The 22,054-nt window shown below is 38.7% G+C and overlaps 1 protein-coding gene across 1 annotated transcript in view; it reads left to right on the plus strand.

Annotated features, from left to right (window-relative positions):
* Positions 1–645: 645 nt before the first annotated feature.
* LOC139116946 (alpha-2Db adrenergic receptor-like) overlaps positions 646–22,054 on the plus strand; it is a 70,823-nt gene continuing 49,414 nt past the window's right edge. Inside the window, exon 1 of the mRNA XM_070679687.1 lies at positions 646–1,119. The gene's annotated coding sequence lies outside the window, so the exon portion shown is untranslated. The remainder of the gene's footprint in view (positions 1,120–22,054) is intronic.

Genomic DNA, 22,054 nt, shown 5'->3' on the forward strand with positions numbered 1-22,054 from the left:
TAACGTGTATATTACCGATATGGCAATTTTGTTTTGTTGGTCCACCACAAAATTCTCCAGGTCATCTGAGGAAAATGTTGCGAAACAGCTCTGGTGGCCATCTGTTGATGACATTGCGTGAACGCTGTCGTCTGCTACAGCCTCGTGTGCGGATGGCTCGCTCATCGAAGTCTTTCGCTAACTGTATCGCTATCAAGTCAGTTCTTCTCCAGAAAATATGTCGACGAGCGTAAGCAGCCGATAGGTTTGTAATGGCCTGAATTCTTCCGTTACAACATAAAAGCGGTCATCCTCCGTGTATTTGTTGCCGACGCTGACCGTACTCAAATTTTAGAACAACCTGTTCACTCTGCGGTCAGTCGTATGTCTGCTATTGTGCCAGTTGTACATTACGCGATGTTCTATTCGTCAAATAATTCGTACAGAGAACTATGCGCTGAGCAGAATTGACCAATCAACATACGTTTCACATACGAGGTGTTTGTTCGCGCAACAATACAGAGTGTGAGAACAAATCTCACACTGGTGTTCTCACACTCCCAGCGCACTGGGGACGTGAGAACAATGTTTTCGTCAAAACGCGAACTGCCGCCCCTGCGCCGAAATGGTGTCGACCGATTGATATTCCTGTGAACTGCAGTCGGTAATATTGCAATTTTGACACCGTCGTTGTCGTCTGCACATATCCGCCGCCAACGTTTGGAGATAACCTTGAGCGGAAAAGTGTCTGATGTAATTAACCTATAGTGATCTGTGTGCGACGTTATTACAAGCCTCCGTCTCGATTTTGGGACCCAACAACTGTGCACTTGACACCGACCGACTTCACTCGTTCAACCAGTCGGCGCTTGATGAGGTGGCGCGAAATTGCATCTCCTTGGACAGTGCTACGATCTGAACATCGATGATAAAGCGCTCTGCTGTTGTCACGCTGACGCGGAACGCTGTTGGTTAGCAACAACAACAAAAATACCCTTGTGTAAAACGGGTGACTACACAATCTGGACCAAGGATAATCAAAAAGAGGCGATAAACGAAAGAGAAGTGGGCCAAATGAGCAGACCCGAATCGCGTCCAAGAAATTCGAGGTGATTAACCTGGCTCCATTCTCCCTCTGGGGTGAGTACTAACATAGACACCTGTTGTTTATCTTATAGTGAACCACACGGAATTGCCATGCCGTCATGTTTTTAGGTGACATTTGACAGGAAATAGTACATTGTTAGGCTTCGAAGTTGTTTATGTATTTGAATCAATTTCGACTGTTATTGCCTTTGATGACAGCCAAATTAGTTCCTGATATCACGTGACGTGCAACAGGGGGAACTAATCCCTTCGGTGCAAATCAGATTTTGTTTTATTATGTCATTGGCAACGAGCTGGGCGGTTTTTGTTATTCATATCTTTGTCGGCATTGCTTTGTTCCTGAGAATCGCTGCATCCGACCGCAACATGTGGAATTTAAGGCGTTACACTTTATTTCTCTGAATTTTACCCAATAATGAAACTTGGCGTTTACTCAATTTATCGAGTTTAATTTTATTCTACAGTTTGTTGTGTATAAATGTCTTTTGTTTTACTTCACAGCGTGTGTTTTTTTATTGCAGTTTTTCGTTTTTACGAATCATGCTCACGTGACTTGCATTTATTTACCCACGCCACATATGAACTCGCGCTTTCGATGAATAGTATCGACAGAAATGTGAGGTCAATAGGCTATGATCGAAACCATCTTTCAACGACAGTGTGTGAAACGAATGTTGCGCTCTTTGCTTTCACACAGTGTTGCTTCCAATAAATCATATCAGTATAATATAGCCCGTACAACTTCCATAGTATTCGGACCATAAATTTTATAGGCGATGATTGTTGTCGTCTCTAGACTAAGCGAAAAGGTATCTTGAGTTGATGATTGTGTCCACTCGTCGTGAGGCGCTTCAAGTAAAATTCCTTGTTTGCCGTCCCCGTGCTGATAGGTTCTCAGAGAAAATTATGAAAACAAGCACAAATTTTAACACTATTACAAATAAAAATATTATATTTCCACCAGAAACCAAATAAAAATTGATCTTATGTAGATATACTTGTGTTTTTTGTCTATGTTTGTTTTTTTTCCGTGGCTGGCTAGTAGGTTTTTCAAAACTCCAAGGACGGCAAACAAAGAATTTTCTTTAAATGGCCTTATGACAGTTTCCTCAAACACTTATACGTATCTATGGTGAAGATATAATAGACAAACATATGGCAGTAAGGTAAATATGAAGCCTGTATAGAAAATTGTCCCAAGATACATTTTATATTTATATTAGGAAGAGAACGTGATACGAGGAATATATTGAAATTGAATGGGGCGTCAGCTCGCAGCTAAAGCGAAGTACAGACAGCAGCTGTTGACCGAGTATAAACTATTAACATCATAAAGGCACTTGTTTCAACTTGCTTAGCTTCTTAGCCCGCGATTAGTGATGCTGCTGCGAAAAAATCTAAAGCATTTTGAGAAATTTTTTGAGCAAAGTATTTTTTAATACAGACGGAAAAATGCGTGGACAGATGGACAGAAAATTCTCAACTTACTCGACTTGCACTTCTTCGGGTAAAACTTGCTATACTTTTATGACGTTAATTCTGCGAGGTACTGCAAAGGGAATGTTTGCTGAAATACTGTTTCGTGTCATCTGGCAAGAAGTCAAAGCTATTTCAAAACTGTCTCTAGTGAAGTTCGTTTGTAAGTAATTGATTGTAGACAGGTGGAACAAATAGACTTGACAGTCTCCCTGGCAAGTTGGGACTGTATTAACGAGCAGCCATCTGCTATCGCATAAATGCCTTTAAAGCTCCAAAGTTCTGAGTAGGCACTTTTAATTGATGCACTTTCATATTTTTTTCCAAGGGTCTCTTTATTGGGGAAAGTACGAATAAAAAAAAATCATCATCTCTATTTTCAAAGATATTCTTGTTCAATTATTTTCTTCACAATTGAATATGACGATAGCTTATCTTTCTAAAGCATTGAATCAGTTTGGAACATATGCAAATTAGTCTTGGAAACTTTTCAATAGTCGACCATTAAACCAGTGCCAACAAAGTTGTGAAAATAAATTTCTTTGGCTTAAAGTACAATGTGCCTCGAGGACAATTAACGTTTGGTCTCCCACTTTGCGGGCTAATTTCGAAGCTAATGGTGTAAATAATAATTTCAAAGGCCTGCTTTTGAAAATCGAAAATTTAATTTCCCCCATGGAGTTAACAAAGTGTTGGCGGCCATTTTGGAATTCAAATATCGGTAAAAATTGGGTAATTCATTTCCCAAGTACTAAATTTTTGCACGACTACTCTTGATTTTGATACTTGATTTCGAAAGAGTGTACTTTAAAGTATCCTTACGGCAAATTTGAGTATAAGTTCAAGTCTGTCAGTGTCAAGGCGCTTACTGCCCTTAATGACAACCATATATCAACATTGCTGTTTTATTATTAAGACGTTTATAGAGGAAGTCCTTCGTTTAAAGACTTGAACGTCTTGTTTCTACTTCTAAAGTAATAAATAACAAGAAAATGAATCCATCATGTCAGAAGAAAAACATACGGCCTGCTATTTTCTCGAGGCAATACTGTGGCTTTTTTGGGAATCAATAAAGTCTTGATTGGTAAATACATAAAATAATGTTCCAAATTACACTCTGAGAAGACGGCTGTAGTTTTATGACCGATCACCTACGTTCTCATCGAATTTCAATATCGCACTTATTGAAGTCGACGACAGTTGATGGCGAAGTAAGTCCAGCGCCAGAGGTGGTGAATCTGTGCCCATTATTTGACAGGAAATCGGCGTGAAAAATCAATCAGGGATTTTGGTTTGAGGCTGCGATGTGCCCGTATTAAAATCAATTCGCAGACAACCAAATTAGGAATAGCTCGAAGGTGGAACTGTCTCGCTGTATCGACGTGTAGTTACCTGTCTATTCAGCACGTGCATTCATATCAAGAATATTAAGAGATTTTCAAAAATTGGAAAGGTTTTAGCCTAAGCCCAGCTTCCAGAAAGACTAAAAAAGAAAATTGAAAGGATATATTCCAATTGTTACGTATAAATACCTGATTTTTTTTAACAGAGCTATGTGGACCAGTAGTGTTTAACAGAATAACATGTGACATTCAATTAAGTTTCATGTCCTTGATTTATCTATGCATAATTTATTTTTAAGATTCATGAATATGAAATGCATTATATTAAGGGCCCGTGACTGTAACAGTTGATGATTTTGCCACTGTTTTTGTTTCGTATGTAAATTGCAAGTTCTTGTCCTGCATCCGGAATATGTTAAAACGCCTGTCAATGCATGTAAACTACAGTGTTGTTGTTTACATTTGAATTCTAGTCCATGCCCGAATTCACTTGTCAACAATAACAATGCAGTTTACACACATACAGGCCGAGTTGACAAGCTGAATACTGTGTATCTCAACATGGTTTATGGAGTAGACTAAGAAACTATAGTTGAAATTAAAACACAAAGAGTGGAAACTAACAATCAGAGCTACTGGCCCGAAAAGATGAACCTTATTTTACTTGTACGATAAATTCCTGTCATGGCAATTAATTTTAGTGGTGTTCTGCATCGAAAGAGAAGGAAAAGTGCAAATGAGGGACAAGCTCTGGAGCAAACAGTATTATCACAAATCAATCTGAAGAAAATATAAATAAGCCCAGTGGGTTTTTTCTGATTGACAGAACTGTAATTTATGGCGATTCTTAGTAACGCCGGTCACACACTCAGTAATCTTCTAGGAAACTGGGCAGGATTTTATAATGATGAATACTAAAGGTTTGGACCCTAATTCACTAGGAATTGACGTATCTTTCAGGCAGCAAGGCGGATGATTAGAATGTACGTTTGGGTCTCGAACTATCATTTATTTAACCTAGTTTTCAGGGAATAGTAGTGCCAATTTCCTTTCAAACTGTTTTCCGTATGCCGCCACTCTAGCCTTGACAGGGCAATTCTGAATATGAAATGATTTTCAGTTCATGAAAAGGCCTTTCATCATTATTTCGTGTTGGTTTTTTTTTGATATATATATTATTTTGCTACATGTTTTATTTTAAATCGACTCTCCTTGAAAGCGTATCGCTACCTGGACGACCTTTGACCCTGTGAAAGGTAATTTGAAAATTAAAGGAGAGCTGGCGGTTGTTCATCATCACCCGCAAATGTCATGTCTTTTCCACACCCCCCCCCTCCGTTTGAGTTGCCATGGTGATGAGATAATACGCCACGCCTTTGCGTACGCCTTTGCGTACGCCTTTGTACCAATAGAGGGTGACAATTGTTCGAAAAGTATTCCAGGCATACGAAATGTCCACAAACTTTAATAAAAAAAGAACACTGACTTGATTATCGATAGACATTTTGCGACAGCGTTCAGAACTTTTTAACATTTGTCGTACATTAACAGCATGTTTTTCGCGGCTCGGGAAATTGCTTAATTATGAAAAAAATGTGTTGCTACATTTGTATGCTTACGTCAACATTAACTTGTTGTTCAATATCATGTCCTGTGACGGCCGACTCGCAGCGATTTCGAAGCTGTTATCCAATTGGTTGGCAGAATCGTACCGTTATAATGAAATAATACAAATAAACTCCCTAAGTTGCTGTGAATAGTGACAATCGACCAATCAGATATAACCTTGCAAACACGCGTGCGAGTCAGCCGCTCCTGTGACCTCCGACCCCTCTTGAATGTAGGATCACATTTTGTCTCTCTTTGAATTTTGCCCTTGCCTCGTTCATTCTGCGTTCAGTCTGCTATTTACTGGACAGTAGCCATCACTCTGTTTTTATGAGTCGATAAAAGTTTGTCTATCGTAAATGAGTGAATATTGAAATGCAAAACATGCAAGTGCGCAATTTCCACTGTCACCATGCGCGCAAAAAATCTTATCTTCCAGGAACCACAGCGTTGTGACTGGCGATGTTCCCTTCCAATCATCGTTCGACACGTCATAACATACAGTCATGACATGAAACCCCTGAAAGTTGATCAAATATCAAATGATTTATCCGTCAACCGTATCTGATATCACAGTTAATTTGAACTTTTTAGCGGAATGACGTCACCGTGGAATGCAACGATAAAAAGAAATTCAAGTTCAAAGCGATGATATCAACACAACAATTTTATCTTGAAAATATTTGAAAAGACCGGTATTCTGATAGTAGATGAAGCCTTCATATTACTTACGGGTATAGCGGAGTTCTCCTCATGCGACAACACGGTATATTGTATGCTTTATATACGGCTAGAGTGCGATTTCCGTCATAAGGGATCGCAGCTTTTCAACTGAACTGTAGAACAGCGATATCGGTAAGCTTTGTGCTGCAAAATGTTTTACAGGACAAAAATAATGCCTGCAGTCCTCATATCAAAGGCAATATGCAAGGGTTCTTCATAGAATATGTAGGCAAAACAAAATTCTGGGGAAAACGCGAGGATTTGAAAAATAAGCGAAATGTTCGACAAAGCAAGGTCGTCAAAATGTTAGGTTTACTACATGAGTGGTTAATGTACATCAGAAATTTGTTTCAAGTCACCGTTCCCGGCCGTCGTTTGAGAAATTACCGCATTGGCAAACTTCCTGCCTGAAGAAATAAATTTTGCCAATCAGTTCTGGATGCGTATCGTTCGAGATCGAGGAGATAAACACTTCATTTCCCGAGGCGAGGAAGTGAAGGTCTCTCTCTCTCTCTCATACACAAAAAGCGAACTGATGGAAAGGGAAAAATCGAGGTAGAGGCTTCGCATTACTCCCGCAGCGAAAACAGACCCCTTGGCTCTGTCCTTCAAATGGTATGTTTCCGTCGTATTTCACTCACGATGAAAAGAGAACCTCTCACTTAGAACGCTCGCTTTCAGAGTTTACGAGAAACACAATTCAGTTTCCTCTTGAATATTGGTCTGTTACCGCTGAGCGACAGAAGAGAAGGTCGTCCACAAAGGAACGACGTGGGAGCTGAAATTCTCCCGATTAGACGAATATGAGAATTATTGTCACTGCTATTGTACCATGCTAAATGAACCGATGGCTCCAGAGTGTGAGTACATTAACGCACTACAAATTATTTAATTTTCTATTCTCTGCTCTGTTTGAGCACACACGCGCAGTTTTGACGGGGCCTGTCAAAATTCTAAAGATGTCAGCTTTATTTCATCAACCATCCAACGACGCAAAAGAGACAAACATTCACGAGAGGCAAATACGAAAGAGTTCACGTTGAGGTCATCATCGCGAAAATGAGACACGGCCAGATTGATTCACATTTGAGTGCAATTCCAAAATTGCCCTCGTTGAGCAATTTGTGAGCTTTTCATTTTCTACCGCGAAAGAAACTCTTGATTAAGATCAGTGTGTTGACGTTCACGTTGAATTCACCCTTAAGTGTACTTTTAGAGTGATATTCTTAATCACGCCAATTCATACCGTTTTACGAACGGATCAAATTTCCCCTCTCCCGGTGCAACACACACACTTCTGTGTATTTCACATTCTTGAAGTTAGACAGGAATTATATTTTTTCGGTCTTCAGATGGTCACACTTGTGCAGTGTTTGGGATCTCACTGCAATATGCCTTTCCGTTCTTTATATTGAATTTTTGTACGTTGAAAAATTGATACGATTCGTGTGATATATATATATATATATATATATATATATATATATATATATATATATATATATATATATATATATATATATATATATATATCCGTAATAGACATGGGAGAAAAGCTACATCGGAATGATTGAAAACAATGGTAAGAATACTACACACTCGCTCTGTTGTTTGTTTTTCGTAAATCTATTCTTTTCTCTTTTTTTCTTTCTGTTGATTTTTTCCCATTTTCATGAAAAGTATATAGGTACCGATTATGATATTTATCTTGAGTCAAGTAATTTGTGATATCTTTCAGTGTATGCTATTGAGGTGATGATAATTTTTACCTTAAAAAACTGATTAATGATACCTTTCGCTGATGCAATTATTCTAAATATTCGACTCGTGATATCTAATGTTTTCAAATTGAAATTGGCGGAATGTCCTTTGCAAGAATATTAATCTCAAAGTTGATATCAGTCTCCATCGTTGATTAGGCTGTCCTTAAACAAGCACAACCGAAACAAAGACTAACACTAAAACTGGATAATGTAAACTTAACGACCAAGAGTATTGACATATAAATGTGCAAATTAAAGTACTTCCACGTTCTTGAAGCAGTATACCCCCTGCCAAAAAATCAAACGATCCAACCCATACCTTATAGGAGATCGTTCGGAACGCCTGTCAGTTTTATGGCCCGCGGATTGACTGAGCGATTGTGTGCCACCAGGTGTGCACCCCGGGCGATAAATCATTGGTGCAATAACGGTTTGGTTTAAATAAGAAAGCTTTATCTTTGCTGTTTTGAAGTTTTTTCTGCATGTGCTATGTCAAGGAAATATATTTGTTCTAACACATGTGGGTAAGCCTTCTCACAAAATAACGCTATACAATTTACAGCCGCTGAAATTCTTCAGTAGTCATCGATTGCCGCTCCGGTGGACGATGTTGGAACTTAATCATCAAATTTCTTCAGTTTGTTGCGATTCGTTGTCCTGGGCAACGTGGTCTAGGTGTAAATAATAAAGTATTACATGTAAGATACAGAAATGTCATTGCACGGAATAATGTACCTAGAGACGATCAGGAAATACACCACCCGCCCTATTTCTTACAGGATACGTTAAATTTGTCCGGAATCGAAATCAGCCAACATATATCCGACTAGGACGTGTTCTTATAAGAAACATTCATGATCTGAATGAAGTCAAGCGTTTCCGTGTTGTTGCGTGAAGGCTGCTGTTTGTGGATTCAAACCGTTTTCGGAAAAAAATTGTCGAGAAAGAGAAAATGAAGGTCCGCGGAGAGAAGTGTTTACTCATGCTCAATAAATGGATGCATCCACTTATGGAGGTAGTAGCAAAAAAAATCAAAATCCACTAGATCGCATGAAAAGTGACACCGCAGCACACCTTAATGAACAACCAACGGAACTAGAATATTCAGACAGGCGTAGTAATTCGAAACGACCGCAAGAGAAGACGCGCAGAACCCTTTGAAATAGTAATACTTGAAAACAAGAAAGCTTCATTTTAAACACTTGTAAAAGTGAATGCGGTCCACTGTGATTGGTCGTCGAGTCACTAAAGCATCCTCCAAGATTTGCCTGAGAATGTATCGTAATTGGAACGACACATCTCGATGATCATATCGTTATTTACCGTAGACACTGTCCATTCATATAGGCAGTACCCCGTATGTCAAAGATAAAGCATGTACTAATAAAATGAATACATTCCCGTTGTATTATTGCATATTTCGGTATCAGAGCTGAAATTGTTTGTGTGTGTATATACATTGTACCATATATACACTGTACATGAATATATATATATATATATATATATATATATATATATATATATATATATATATATATATAAAATGTGTATGTACATGATGTACCCCTTGCAGTATATAATAGATAGATAGATAGATAGATAGATAATAGATAGAGAGAGACAGAGAGATATATATAAAGATAGATAGATAGATAGATAGATAGATAGATAGATAGATAGATAGATAGATAGATAGATAGATAGATAGATAGATAGATAGATAGATAGATAGGTAGGTAGATAGATAGATAGATAGATAGATAGATAGATAGATAGATAGATAGATAGATAGATAGATAGATAGATAGATAGATAGATAGATGGATTATAACAGCTTGTTTACAAAATAATTCATCGTAGGAGCGATACTTTTGGCCTGACCAATTTTGATGCAATTTCCGGAAAGTGCACCTCATTAAACGATATCTCAGCCGTGGCATGTTCGGTAAAATTACATTCATTTGCAGATTCTGATTCTTTTTTAATTCGAGGAACATTTGTAGAATGTCTCCGTATACATGTGAAGTGAATACCGCTGTTATTTAAGAATTTGACAATGCCACAGGGGGGTATTCGTCTTTTTCTGTATGCTGTATAGCACTGCTGCTTCATTGAAGTTTCATTGAGATATTTGGCATCTAATGAGATCCGGCGATATCCCTCCTTCTACAGTTCCAAAGCCGAGACTCGCTTCTCCTTGTGCGTGGAACGATGATATGTGTGAGTGATTGAATTTCTGTGACATTAGTGAATCGTAGAGACTTCTGGAAAACCCCCCGAAGCGACCTATCGTGTTACCTTAGTAATGCTTTACTGGATGTGCGCGTTGAAATCAAGTCGAGAGCGCAATTTTCCACTGGTCAAAAACTGCAAAGTGTAATACATTTGCTAATCCGATTGCAATTTAGTTTCGGTTTCAGTGATTTGTAGCAAAAAGGTGGTCGAACGGAATGCTATCAAAGTGTTTAGCTATTGAGTCCTCGAGATACATTAATATATATCCAAACTTTCAAAAAAAATCAAGGGTAATGATTATGAAAACATGTATTATTCAATTTTGAATTATGCCATGGATTAAATATCAATTTGTATTGGGATACGATCAAATATGGCTGACGAGCGGCCATTTTTGTGACAAAGTTTTTCGTGTCTAGAGCCATATCACAGACATTCCTAAACCGATTATTGTTCATACCCTTTTCATCAAGTAGACCTATCCAATTGATAATAATATTCAAAGAGTCAAAATAAGATTGCAGTATGCAAAAACATTCGAATGTTAAGGTCTTTTTAAGGTTTCAAGGCCGCTGATACACAATGCTTACCCTATTTTAGTATTTATTTGTGTTTGTTTGTTTGTTTGTTTGTTTGTTTGTAGAATTGTTTGTTGTTTGTAGAATTGTTTTGGTTGGTTAGTCGGGAATTTGGTTATTTTTTCAAAGTAGGAACAGATGACATACGAGTCTTATTTTGCCATTCTCCTTTAAGAAATCATTATTTCTCGGTTCGTTGCCTCCGGTTCTAGTTTTTACGATGTAGATGGAAATCAGACACAATTACACAGAATATGTCTCAAGAGAATAAAGAATTATTCTGAGATAAACAATATGTTAACCGTACATAAACCAGAAAGTGTGATTTTGACGACACTGATGTAAGATCTTGGTAAGGGTGTGATGTGACATTTTCTAAACAAATTGCCTGAAACCTTAACAGTTTTTGAGCAATTATCAACAATGCCTTTATCAATCTGATTTTCTGAATATTAAGCGGAAGTTTAAATTGCTCAACGATCGACCTTCGATTGGATGATTGATCACGTTGTCTTCACAATTTTGAAAGAGGCCATTAATTTATATTTTAAAAAAAGCATTAGCGAAAACATTTTGCGCTATTCCGTCTCTTTGATATCAGAAGCTTCATAGCACTACATGAAAATAAACATTTGCTTTCACATTTCGAGGAATAATACTCAAAGTTAGTTATTGATCGGAGGATACGGGAAACTAAGCACTCTTACCGTAAGCTGAAATACACTATAAATACAGTAAACAAGTTTAACGTAGATTAATAAAGTCTTCTCTTTCATATGCATCATTTACATATGCAATAGTGTTTTATTCACTCAATAAATAATTTTTTATTTTCATCAACTTTGAGATCGGCCGTTGGATGCATGAAATACGGTCAAAATTGAAAGACCGTAGAGCAACCATTATAACTACACATGGAAGCTTTGCTTTCTTACTTTCTTTCTTTCTTTTTGTCAATAACGATAATTAAGAGTAGAACTTGAAAAACATTAAACTATGACTTTTTGAGGTAGGATGGCACCTCGGTTATGTCAAATCTTCTGCTATAAAATAGAACTTCTGCTATAAAATAGAACTTCGCATGTCGTTGTCCTGCCCACCAACTTCGAGCGAGATAAATTACGGTACCGTGACAATAGGGGTCTCAGTCTGTGTCTTTCAGGTACAGGCAGATTTTAATAACAATTAGCGTTATCATGGTAGAATCATGCTTACTTTAGTGTTTAAGAAACTACTGATATATATATATATATATATATATATATATATATATATATATATATATATATATATATATATATATTATATATATATATTATATATTATATATATAGTACAAAAATTAACTTAGAATCTGACAGGTAAGATTCGATACTCTCCTAATTGCAGCGATATAAAAGGGGTTATGTTTTGTTATTGATTATTGTAATCGGAGATATCAAACGAATCATAACTGTCTGCACGACTGCTGCAATCGGATATTCCTCCCCTTTCAACGCAGACAGATGGCTTCGATGAAATATCACGTGGCGAACTCTTTCATGTTGCCAATGAAAACGTGAACACGTGGAAGACCTGGGACCCGACGAAAGAACATGTGCAGTGAGTGGAATCCATCAAAAACAATTTTCAAGGCCTTTTGGCCATTATGCAAATCGGATTATTTTGAAATGAGGACAGACCAAACATACGACTGCCTAACGGCGCATTCTATGTTATTCACCGATCCGAGAATCGCGCCGTTGCATTTTCCGAAAAATACATGATGTATCGCCTGCAGGACAGCTCTGTCATACAATATTGTGTTTAAAAGTTTTGCATCTAGCAGTGATACATATAAATATATATATATATATATATATATATATATATATATATAATATATATATATATATATATATATATATATATATATATATATATATATAATATAACATTAATCCTGGCGTCTACTGCTGTGGAGTTTGATGTTCCACAATATTATTTAGGCGGCGACTAAATCTCTTTAGTGTGATCGCTGCTACATTAAAATTAGATGCATTGTTCAAACTCCCCGAGCGTGTGTTTTAATGTCTGGCATATGCCGTCGGTAGGTCGATTCATAAAAGTTACCAGTGCTTAGGCAGATCGGACTTTATGGTGACGTGGATTAAAACAATGTGATTTTGGTTGTTTGCGCGGACACTGAACTGTAACATGTGCATTTTGTAAACGAACCGCCGCGACAGCTTCCATTATTGAGCGCTAAGCGTTCTCGTAAAGGCGAGCAAATATATTCTGATCTGCGCAGCGAAAACAGACTGCCTAAAGTATTACCACCGTATGTTACCATGCCGATTATTCCTCTTGTGATCATTATTGTCTCTCCTGCCATTTTTTCAAAAACAGACCGCATCTATGATTACTTTCACATGCTGTTCTTACAAATGTGCGGTCTCAGTAAAGTAATTTTGCACACTTTCTTTTATTTTTGCCCGGTCACCCGATATCTTCAAAATTTGCAGTTCAATGTAGTGCAACTTGAAAGGAGTGAAAAAGCCGTTACATAAATTATCATCGTCGCATTTTGTCTTAAACGGTCAGGAGTAAAAGCTGGATTGTAGTAAAGTGATTAACGCCGGTAAATATCACCATCGAAGACGGCCGATTGAGATGCACTTTCCCCCGAAAACGAGAAATTGTTGATACAGGCGTAATTCGAGGGACGACATATACTGTACCCTTTATTCCATTATGTTTGTTCTATAGAATAAATATATTTGTAAATAAATGAAATACATAAATGTAAATGAATTTCGCATCTAAGAAAAGACTTCGACAGTATATATATATATATATATATATATATATATATATATATATATATATCGCACAAAGGAATATAAGCTTACAGACAGACAGACAGACAAGGGGGATCCGGAGAGAGAGGGAGAGAGAGAGAGAGAGAGAGAGAGAGAGAGAGAGAGAGACAGAGAGAGAGAGAGAGAGAGACAGACAGACAGACAGACAGACAGACAGACAGACAGACAGACAGACAGACAGACAGAGACAGAAACATAGACAGAGACAGACACAGACACACAGACAGACAGACAGATAGATAGATAAACAATAGACCCCGGAGCGCCCGATAGATAAAATAGCTAGACAGACAGACAGACAGACAGACAGACAGATAGATAAACAAAATACACTGGAACGTCCGAGGGTCTATAAATATACTGGCAAGCAGATTACAATGAATTTGAATTTGTGGTGTCAAATGTTATTGTCTGTGCACGAAATATCATGATATCGAGTGATATCGTAGTATTCTGTCGTGAAAGTTAATGTCCGAGATGTTGCTATGGTAGCAAATGCCTCACAAAAATATCAGTATTACATAATTATGACACTTTTGGCAAGATTTGAATTACAGGAAAGTATAGTTATTAATTACAGTCCAGTCATAGTGCCAATGGTCCCTTTAACTTCTCCAATGATGGTGTACAGATTCGAACTCACTGTCTAAGCTTGAACGAACTACTAAACTGACCAGTTCTATTCGATGGTGATATTGATGAGCATAAGACCTTATGAAAGGTTTTCTCAGAAAAAACGTCTTTAGAACGGAAATTTGGATTCTAAGATGTGACACAATCACGTGACACAATCACATGTCACTGAGTACCCTCTCTCTCTCACTATTCACAACCATCCCAAAATGTTTTTTAACTGATGCGCGGCTTTATGCATTTTTTATGTTCCACACACTGCAAATCATCCAGCGGCGTGTTAAAATGATATATGATGTGAAATTAGAAAGTTCCTCATTTCCGTGCCACCATATTTCAAATTTTGGAGCGCTTTATTACGGATGTCAACTCGAGCTGAGCAAAATATTCTTGTAGTACTACGAACCGTAGTGAATATATCGTATTTATGCTTCTCAACCAATCGGGCTAAGTTAGTCGAGCGTAGGTTAGTTTCGTGTCAAACAGGAGGGTATAAAATATTGCTTTATTGTTATCAACATTTTGAGTCGGTGGAAAACGGAGGCGCGGACACTAGCCCTCCTCCAAGCTGAAGCGCTCTTTTTACTGGCCTGACAGGGAAGCTGCTATTGGAGTTTGCGCATGCGTACAAGGTTCTTCACGTCTAATTGGCGTTCTGTCATGCCAGCAGAGCGAGCACAACTGTCAAACCTCTGTCACTGTGAACCACAATTCAGATGTAGCGACCAAGTAATGTAACAGCCCTCAAAACCTTCGAAGGTCGTTTTATTGCATTAGTGCCCGATGCAATTTGCAGGAAAGTTCGGCAAAATGCATCTAAAGAAGGGTTCTATCGGAGCACCATTCTTCCAAATTCCCAGCATTCATAGCTACTTGTGTGACATAAGCATCTTTCTCGGTATCTTTAATATTCAATCTTAATGTCCACATAGTTGCCTACGTTGTAATCTGTCAGGCTTTCTAATAACCAGCATAGAGTTTAAATGTTATTTTGTGTCCGTTTCACTCTCTCACTCTCTATCTATCCATATATCTAATATTTCCTCCGATCTATCGTCTACCTGTCCGTCCCTCCGTCTGCCTGTATGTCTCTCCGTCCGTCCCTCCGTCTGTATGTCTGTCCGTCCATCCGTCCGTCTGTCCACTTGTCCAGATCTTTTTTTCCTATATCATTCGAGTTCCCCTCCACCAACTCAGCAATCAATGAACACCAAACTACTTAAATAAGTACATATATTTATAAATAAAAGCAACATTAATTATATATGTGCTCAGATAATAAGCGGAGTAAAGTGAGTGGATAATGTCTCGTGAAATGTCTTGAACAGACTGTTCGAGGAAGAGAAGCTAAAAATTATTCTTCCGTTTAGTTAGATGAGGTCATATTTGGAGAGTATACTCGCTTGCTCCGTCTTTCACTGACAGTGTATTTCAGTACCACGGACCACTTCATAGGTTGAGGGCAAAATTCTAGTTTCTTCATTTGCAGTGAACAGACCACAGAACAACTTTAAAGCAGTGCCCTCCACGGTTCGAGAAAGTAAGGCTATTTTCTTCAATCTAACCATTATCAAGGGGAGGCAATCAGTTTCACTTAGGGTATGGAACCGCCAGCAAACAAAAACGAGTAGGGTACACCTGCAAAATACTGGTCCCAGTTCCCTATTAGATCCCCGAGGAAAATGTTAAATAGGTACAAATGCGTCTATGAGTACCATATAAACTAAGTTCACCAGTCGCTTGGCTACGCTTCAAATGCCTATCAACAACTAAATCAGTTGTTTAAACCACACTTTGTCTTAGACACTCTGAGTTTGCATGAACCGTGCTGCTTGTACTTTTCTCGCTGAGGCTTACGTAGTAGTTAGTAGGGTCGGTAATCACCCTGCCAGTGCGCGCCACCGTAGCTCGAGTTTGCCGAAATGTATTTCCTTGCTGTATTCCTCTGAGAGCTCACAGTGCCACAGACTTGCGGCAGGTCTGAGTTAAGTATTCTGTTGTTTTACAAATCCCAACTCATGGACAGCTGTGTAGTGATCTGTGAGTGAAGAAATACCGTTAAAAGTACCCTCGGGACAATTCACCCACCCCCTCCCGCAAAAGTAGTTGAGTCTCGCATGGCCGCAATAAAATGCGTGCTCATAATTCGAAATGTCCACTCGGCAAAAAAAGTATGGCGTTTTATTTCGCAGTTCAAGCAAACGCGTCGCGACGAATTTTATACTTGTCAAAAGACGGAAATTTACACGCGAAATGGATTTTAGACACAGGGGATAAAATTGCGAAATATTAAACGAGATCTACCTTGAATAAAAATTTCCGAACAAAATATATTTTCAAGGTCGGAATAGTACGATTCAGCGTCGCCAATTAAGCGTAACTAATTAGCTTGCAAGACATACTGATTTAATCTTTTGGGGATAAGAGCAGAAGACCATCATACAAACTATGGGACCAGTCGCACTCCACGGGTTCAAACGAGTACAATCCCGCCAATATATCCGAAAATGACGGAATCCCCATTGTCCAATCAGATATCAATATACATTGTGTTCAATCAAATCGAAAGTTGAAGCATTTTTGAGTAAAACTGCGCAAAAGTGTAAATGCAGTTACTGGGGTCTTCATCCTTGTGGAAACCTTCACACCAATGTACCGTACATCCGATATGGCGACTATGTTCATCACTACGTACAATATACATGCCCGACATTTCAGAGGGAGAGCAAGAAAAAAATTATAAAACAACTACGAGCTCTAATCCACGTTCATTCCACGTTAATATATATCTATGTATCTATGTATCTATGTATCTATGTATCAATGTATGTATCTGTATGTATGTTACATATATGTGTTTGTTTGTTTGGTTGGTTGGTTGGTTTTGGTTTTGTTGTTGTTGTTGTTTTTCGCTAGTGATTATTTGCACTCCAAGTTCATATGCCAACAAGGACAGTATGTAGGCTATTCCGTAGAATTGATGTTGGCGTTTTATCAAATGTTTGCATTCCGCATTTATACAAAACAATGATAGCAATTATTTTTTATTAATACACCATTCAGTAGTCAAAACAATGCACAAGTTTTTAGGTCATGATCATCTCTTATTGGTGTTAAAACATCAAAACGTCTTTCGGGGAATTCCCATCACCAAAGACCATATTCTGTCGTACCCTTTATTGGACTTGTCTGATGGAGCGTGCATTATTTTGAACTTATTTCGGTATCTGTTTACCATTGGCCCCTTAAGCTGACAATTTTCAAGGCTGCTTTCCATTCACAGTGTATATCTAGTGTATCATCATTGATATCGAAGGGCGAAGATTGAAAATCGCCCAGGGATGCACTATTTCTCCTTTGGAAAGAGCGCGCTATCCATTTAAACCTGCAGGCAGGAAATCAAGTCCTTGTACTCTAGAAGCGACGCAGTAATCAGCCTTTGCTTCATCACGTGTTCAGAAAACGTCGCCCCGTGGGACAGTTTGTGGTTGAATTGTTGATTGTGGACAAGACGTTACCTTCGAAATACGACAATCTTGAAATTAATATTTCAAACAGCCACGCTTCCGATATATCCTCTTGTCCGATGCGTGAAAAATTGCCCCCCAGTGCATGAAATCTTTATGATGCGGCATATTGTGACAACGTATTCCCACTTTTCCTTCTGTCTAATAACCAGGATGTCTTTGCTTAAAGTGATACAGTCTATTTAAAAGGATACAAAAGAAATGACAAGGTGTGGCGGTTTGGAAGTGTTGCAACTTGTAATAGAGTCCCAGGGCCTTTGAATTGTTTGTATATGTGTGTGTGTGTGTGTGTGTGTGTGTGTGTGTGCGCGCGTGTGTAGAGATATCTGTTCTAATGATTGCGTCCAACACGGTAGCCGTAATATCCCGTTCCGTTGTCAACAGTTCATTTCAAACGGACTATTGCGTTCATTTATAAGTTAACAGAATATAGTACAATTTAAAGACATGAAATATTGATCACACCATAGAAATCTCCCTCGTCAGTCTTACCTTAAAAAGTAGTTATTCGAAGTTGTAAATTAACTCTTTTTCATTAAATTCATCTTTTCTGAATTTACTATCTGGCCCATGTCTGCATAGACGTTGTTCCCATGAGGTTTGCGCGGGAATTAAATCACATTTTTAGACAATAATGTGGTCTCTTTCCACACTTTCAACTATACTTATTACTCTTTTAAAAATTACTAGATGGATTTAGTCGTATCGCTGACAACACACTTCGATACAATTAAACCAATGCCCCTCGGGGTTTGTCGACGTGATCGCGAGGCTCTGCAGCGTTGACTGAACATTAATTGAGCCATGAGACTCAAATTACATAATCCTGCCTTGGTCGGGAAAATCTGTCTGTCTTCTCGTTTCCGTCAGCTGTGATCTACTGGCCATACTGTACCTCTGTTCCGCAATTTTGAAGAATTCACCGACGAACGTTCGCTGAAGCATTTCAAAATCGCGGTAAAACCGTTACAGACACCAATTACGTCTCAGCGTGCAGTTACTGTAATGTTAATAAATATCCTTCACATCTTCGATTTCCCCCTAGCTTTCCTTCAGAAAGCTTGATAACTTTTCATTGGACCCACAATGGGTTCTGTATTCTCCGAAGAATTTTTTCCAACACCCAAGACCATATTGAATTCTCGGCAACCAACTTACACGACTTGCATCATGATCGCGCGTGATGAGATCGTCTATTTACGTAATTGTCCAGGCACAACTGGATAACGAACTGATGATAAAAATAGTTTGCTTATTAAAGCGTGCAGTGAATCCAGAGTAAATGTTAAGCATAGTGAAATTTGTTCGGTTGTCGTGAGCCCCCTATTTGTTAAAAATTGCTGCGAGCTCTTCTGAGTAGCGATTTGAACTACACAGTGCAGTACAAAAAGCGTAGCACGCCGTGCGGGTGTAGTAATTTACGCAAACTTGAAGCAAGCTATTTCAGCGAGGCATGTATCCTATGAAAAAAATGTCTTCCTAACGCTGTCTGCAATAATAACGGTAATTGAAAGATTCACTTACTTCAATATGTTGACAGGACAAAACTCGAGGTTTGTGTCACTTTAAGATAGAATGTGCTTCGGCACAAATATTCAGACTCAATATTTTTCTGGTCAACGACTTGTCGGGGCTCATTTTAAAGCCCTTGGAGTAAGAAAAATATATATTTATCGTCTTGGTTTTTTTGAAAATCGAAAACTTTTAGTGCTTCCCACAGAGTTAACAGAGGTATGATGGCCATTTTGAATTTAAAATATCGGTAAATGTTAAGTAATTTGTTTCTCCATTACCAAATTTTGAGCGGTGACACCTGATTTTTATTCTTGATTTAGTGGGAGCATGGATGAACGTTTCATTCAGGAAAGTTTGAACAAAGGTTTAAATCTTTCCAAACAATCAAGGGACGGAGTCTGTCCCCGTTCAGTACATTTGTAAAAGGTGAGCATGACATGCAGTGTGCAGGGTCAAACACATACTATTTGATCGTTGCATGTCAAGCAAAAGTATGTCGTTTCATCAGCATTCAACCACAGACAAATATAGACAGACTTGTAACGGGTATTGTTCAAGGCGTGAAGCGGTTACGTAACCCATCCATGTTCGCCTCGCCTCAGGTTGCTCTCGCCTCTCTTTTTACGAAGAGTGCCGACCATGCATCCTTCGGTAATTTTCGGATTTTCGCCAATTGTTAAGCGAAAGAATGTTCGGCAAAGTTTGTGCTGTCGTTGTCGTGTGGTGCTTAGCGGAATTGGCGTGCTGACGAAAACGGGAGTGTTTTGAGCTTCAGAATAGTGAGTTTTACCGTTTTAAACATTCCTCTCATATTTTTATGAATATATAATGACTGTTTGAACCAAACTTGAAAGTCTTTTATCGATACTGTCTGGTTTTACTCAATGGTTTACGGTCAGTCATACCGTCTTTTACACGTTCGTCAAGGAAGGACATGTTTATGAAACTGCTGGCGTGCTATGTTTTGATTGGCGTGAAGCAGTGTTTCTGCCCTGAGAGCTCACAAAGTAACTATGGTTGCTACGCGACTGGCAGCACGATGCCATCTCGTCGTATTTTTCGCATAATCTCGTGCAATTATCAACCACAAACAAAGTATCCAAAAAGTTTAACACCTTTGAAGCTCATTTTAATATGAAAAGGCAATAGTCTACCGAGACCCGGCTGACTCGCAGCGTGTTTGCAAGGTTATATCTGATTGGTCGATTGTCACTATTCACAGCAACTTAGGGAGTTTACTTGTATTATTACATTATAACGGTACGATTCTGCCAACCAATTGGATAACAGCTTCGAAATCGCTGCGAGTCGGCCCCCGAGACGACCATGGAACAAAAGGCATGCCGCGTTACCAGTCAGTCTATATTTGTCTGTGATTCAACACACCTTCATTGACTGTACACACTCAAATGCAAGCAAGTTTTCTGAATCTTTTGACATCTTTGCCAAGTAACGCCAGCACGAGAATATCGTTTCCTAATCATATTCAAAGCTGAGAACGTCTGTTCGGTTTCACATCTGTGTTTTTTGGCGCGCTTCGAAGTAGAGTATGCTTTGACTCGCGAACCAACCGCTTGCAGACGAGAAAATATGGCGCGTTAAATTTGTGCTCGAAAGACACAAAGCTTTAAGCTCTAGCGCCTGTGACCTATGAATGACGTGTTGCAAAAGTGTCAGGGACAAACAAAATAAGACAGAACAGTGAAACCAATTAGTGGGGGTCTGTCTCATGCTTTCTCGAAAAGGACGATGAGATTGTTCAGTCAGTACGGTGATGCATGAGCGCCTTTATGCAGTCTGGACACGTCTGCTTTGCGTGTGTGCTACCGTCTTGCTCCAGGCGGTGATGCATCAAGCATCCATCCCACTCCTTCTCACCGCATCCTTGAAGCTATAGGGCAAGTAGACAAGTTGCATGCAAGCAGTACGAGAGCGCCACTGCGCCAATTACGCGCAGGCAATTGTCTTGTACAGTAGAGATTTCCGATCGTATTTGACAGAGAGGGAGACAAATTGACTTCTCTAAAACCACACCATAGTATATTAGATGTAAGAACAAAGTTTTCCTCAATTTCATTCAACGACCGTACTCCCTTGCTCCTACATTCTACTAAAACATCTTTCTTTTCCCGCATGAATTTTTTGTGGTAGGGACAGACCACCATTGAATACTTTACCATGAAGGGATTTAGTCTGTTTGCGTGAGTAGTCCATCCACGCAGAAGGGGCGTGCCTTACCTCCCGGAGTTGTGGTCAAAAACAGACATTTATTTTGAGCAGAAAGTAGTCATCGGTTTAGATGCTCAGGGGAACGCTGTTGTTTGTCGTCAGCAACCTTAAGGCAGAGATCTTTCAATAATAAGCTGTCCGCCCTCTATTCCATCTGTCAAACTGTCATATGGAACACGTGGACCTCGACATAAAACGGTGCTGTTGATAGGACTACAGACATCTGTTGGGTATGGACATCTGGTAGTCGATTTTGCGAAGAAAGCGTTTGATTACTGTGTTTATATGTTTGTTTCCGCTTATTGCCAAAAAAAATATAAACAAACTGATTTGATTTTCAAGTTTCCATAATGCCCATCAATAAAACTCGGCAACAAATGTATACCCCTTTTTTACAATATTTTCATCAAAAATTTACAAACAAGTGCATACTTTTCAATAATCCTCTTCTCGAGAATGGAGAAATACCCAGTA

This window comes from Ptychodera flava, chromosome 18 (genome assembly GCF_041260155.1).
Source record: "Ptychodera flava strain L36383 chromosome 18, AS_Pfla_20210202, whole genome shotgun sequence".
Taxonomy (NCBI): Eukaryota; Metazoa; Hemichordata; class Enteropneusta; family Ptychoderidae; genus Ptychodera; species Ptychodera flava.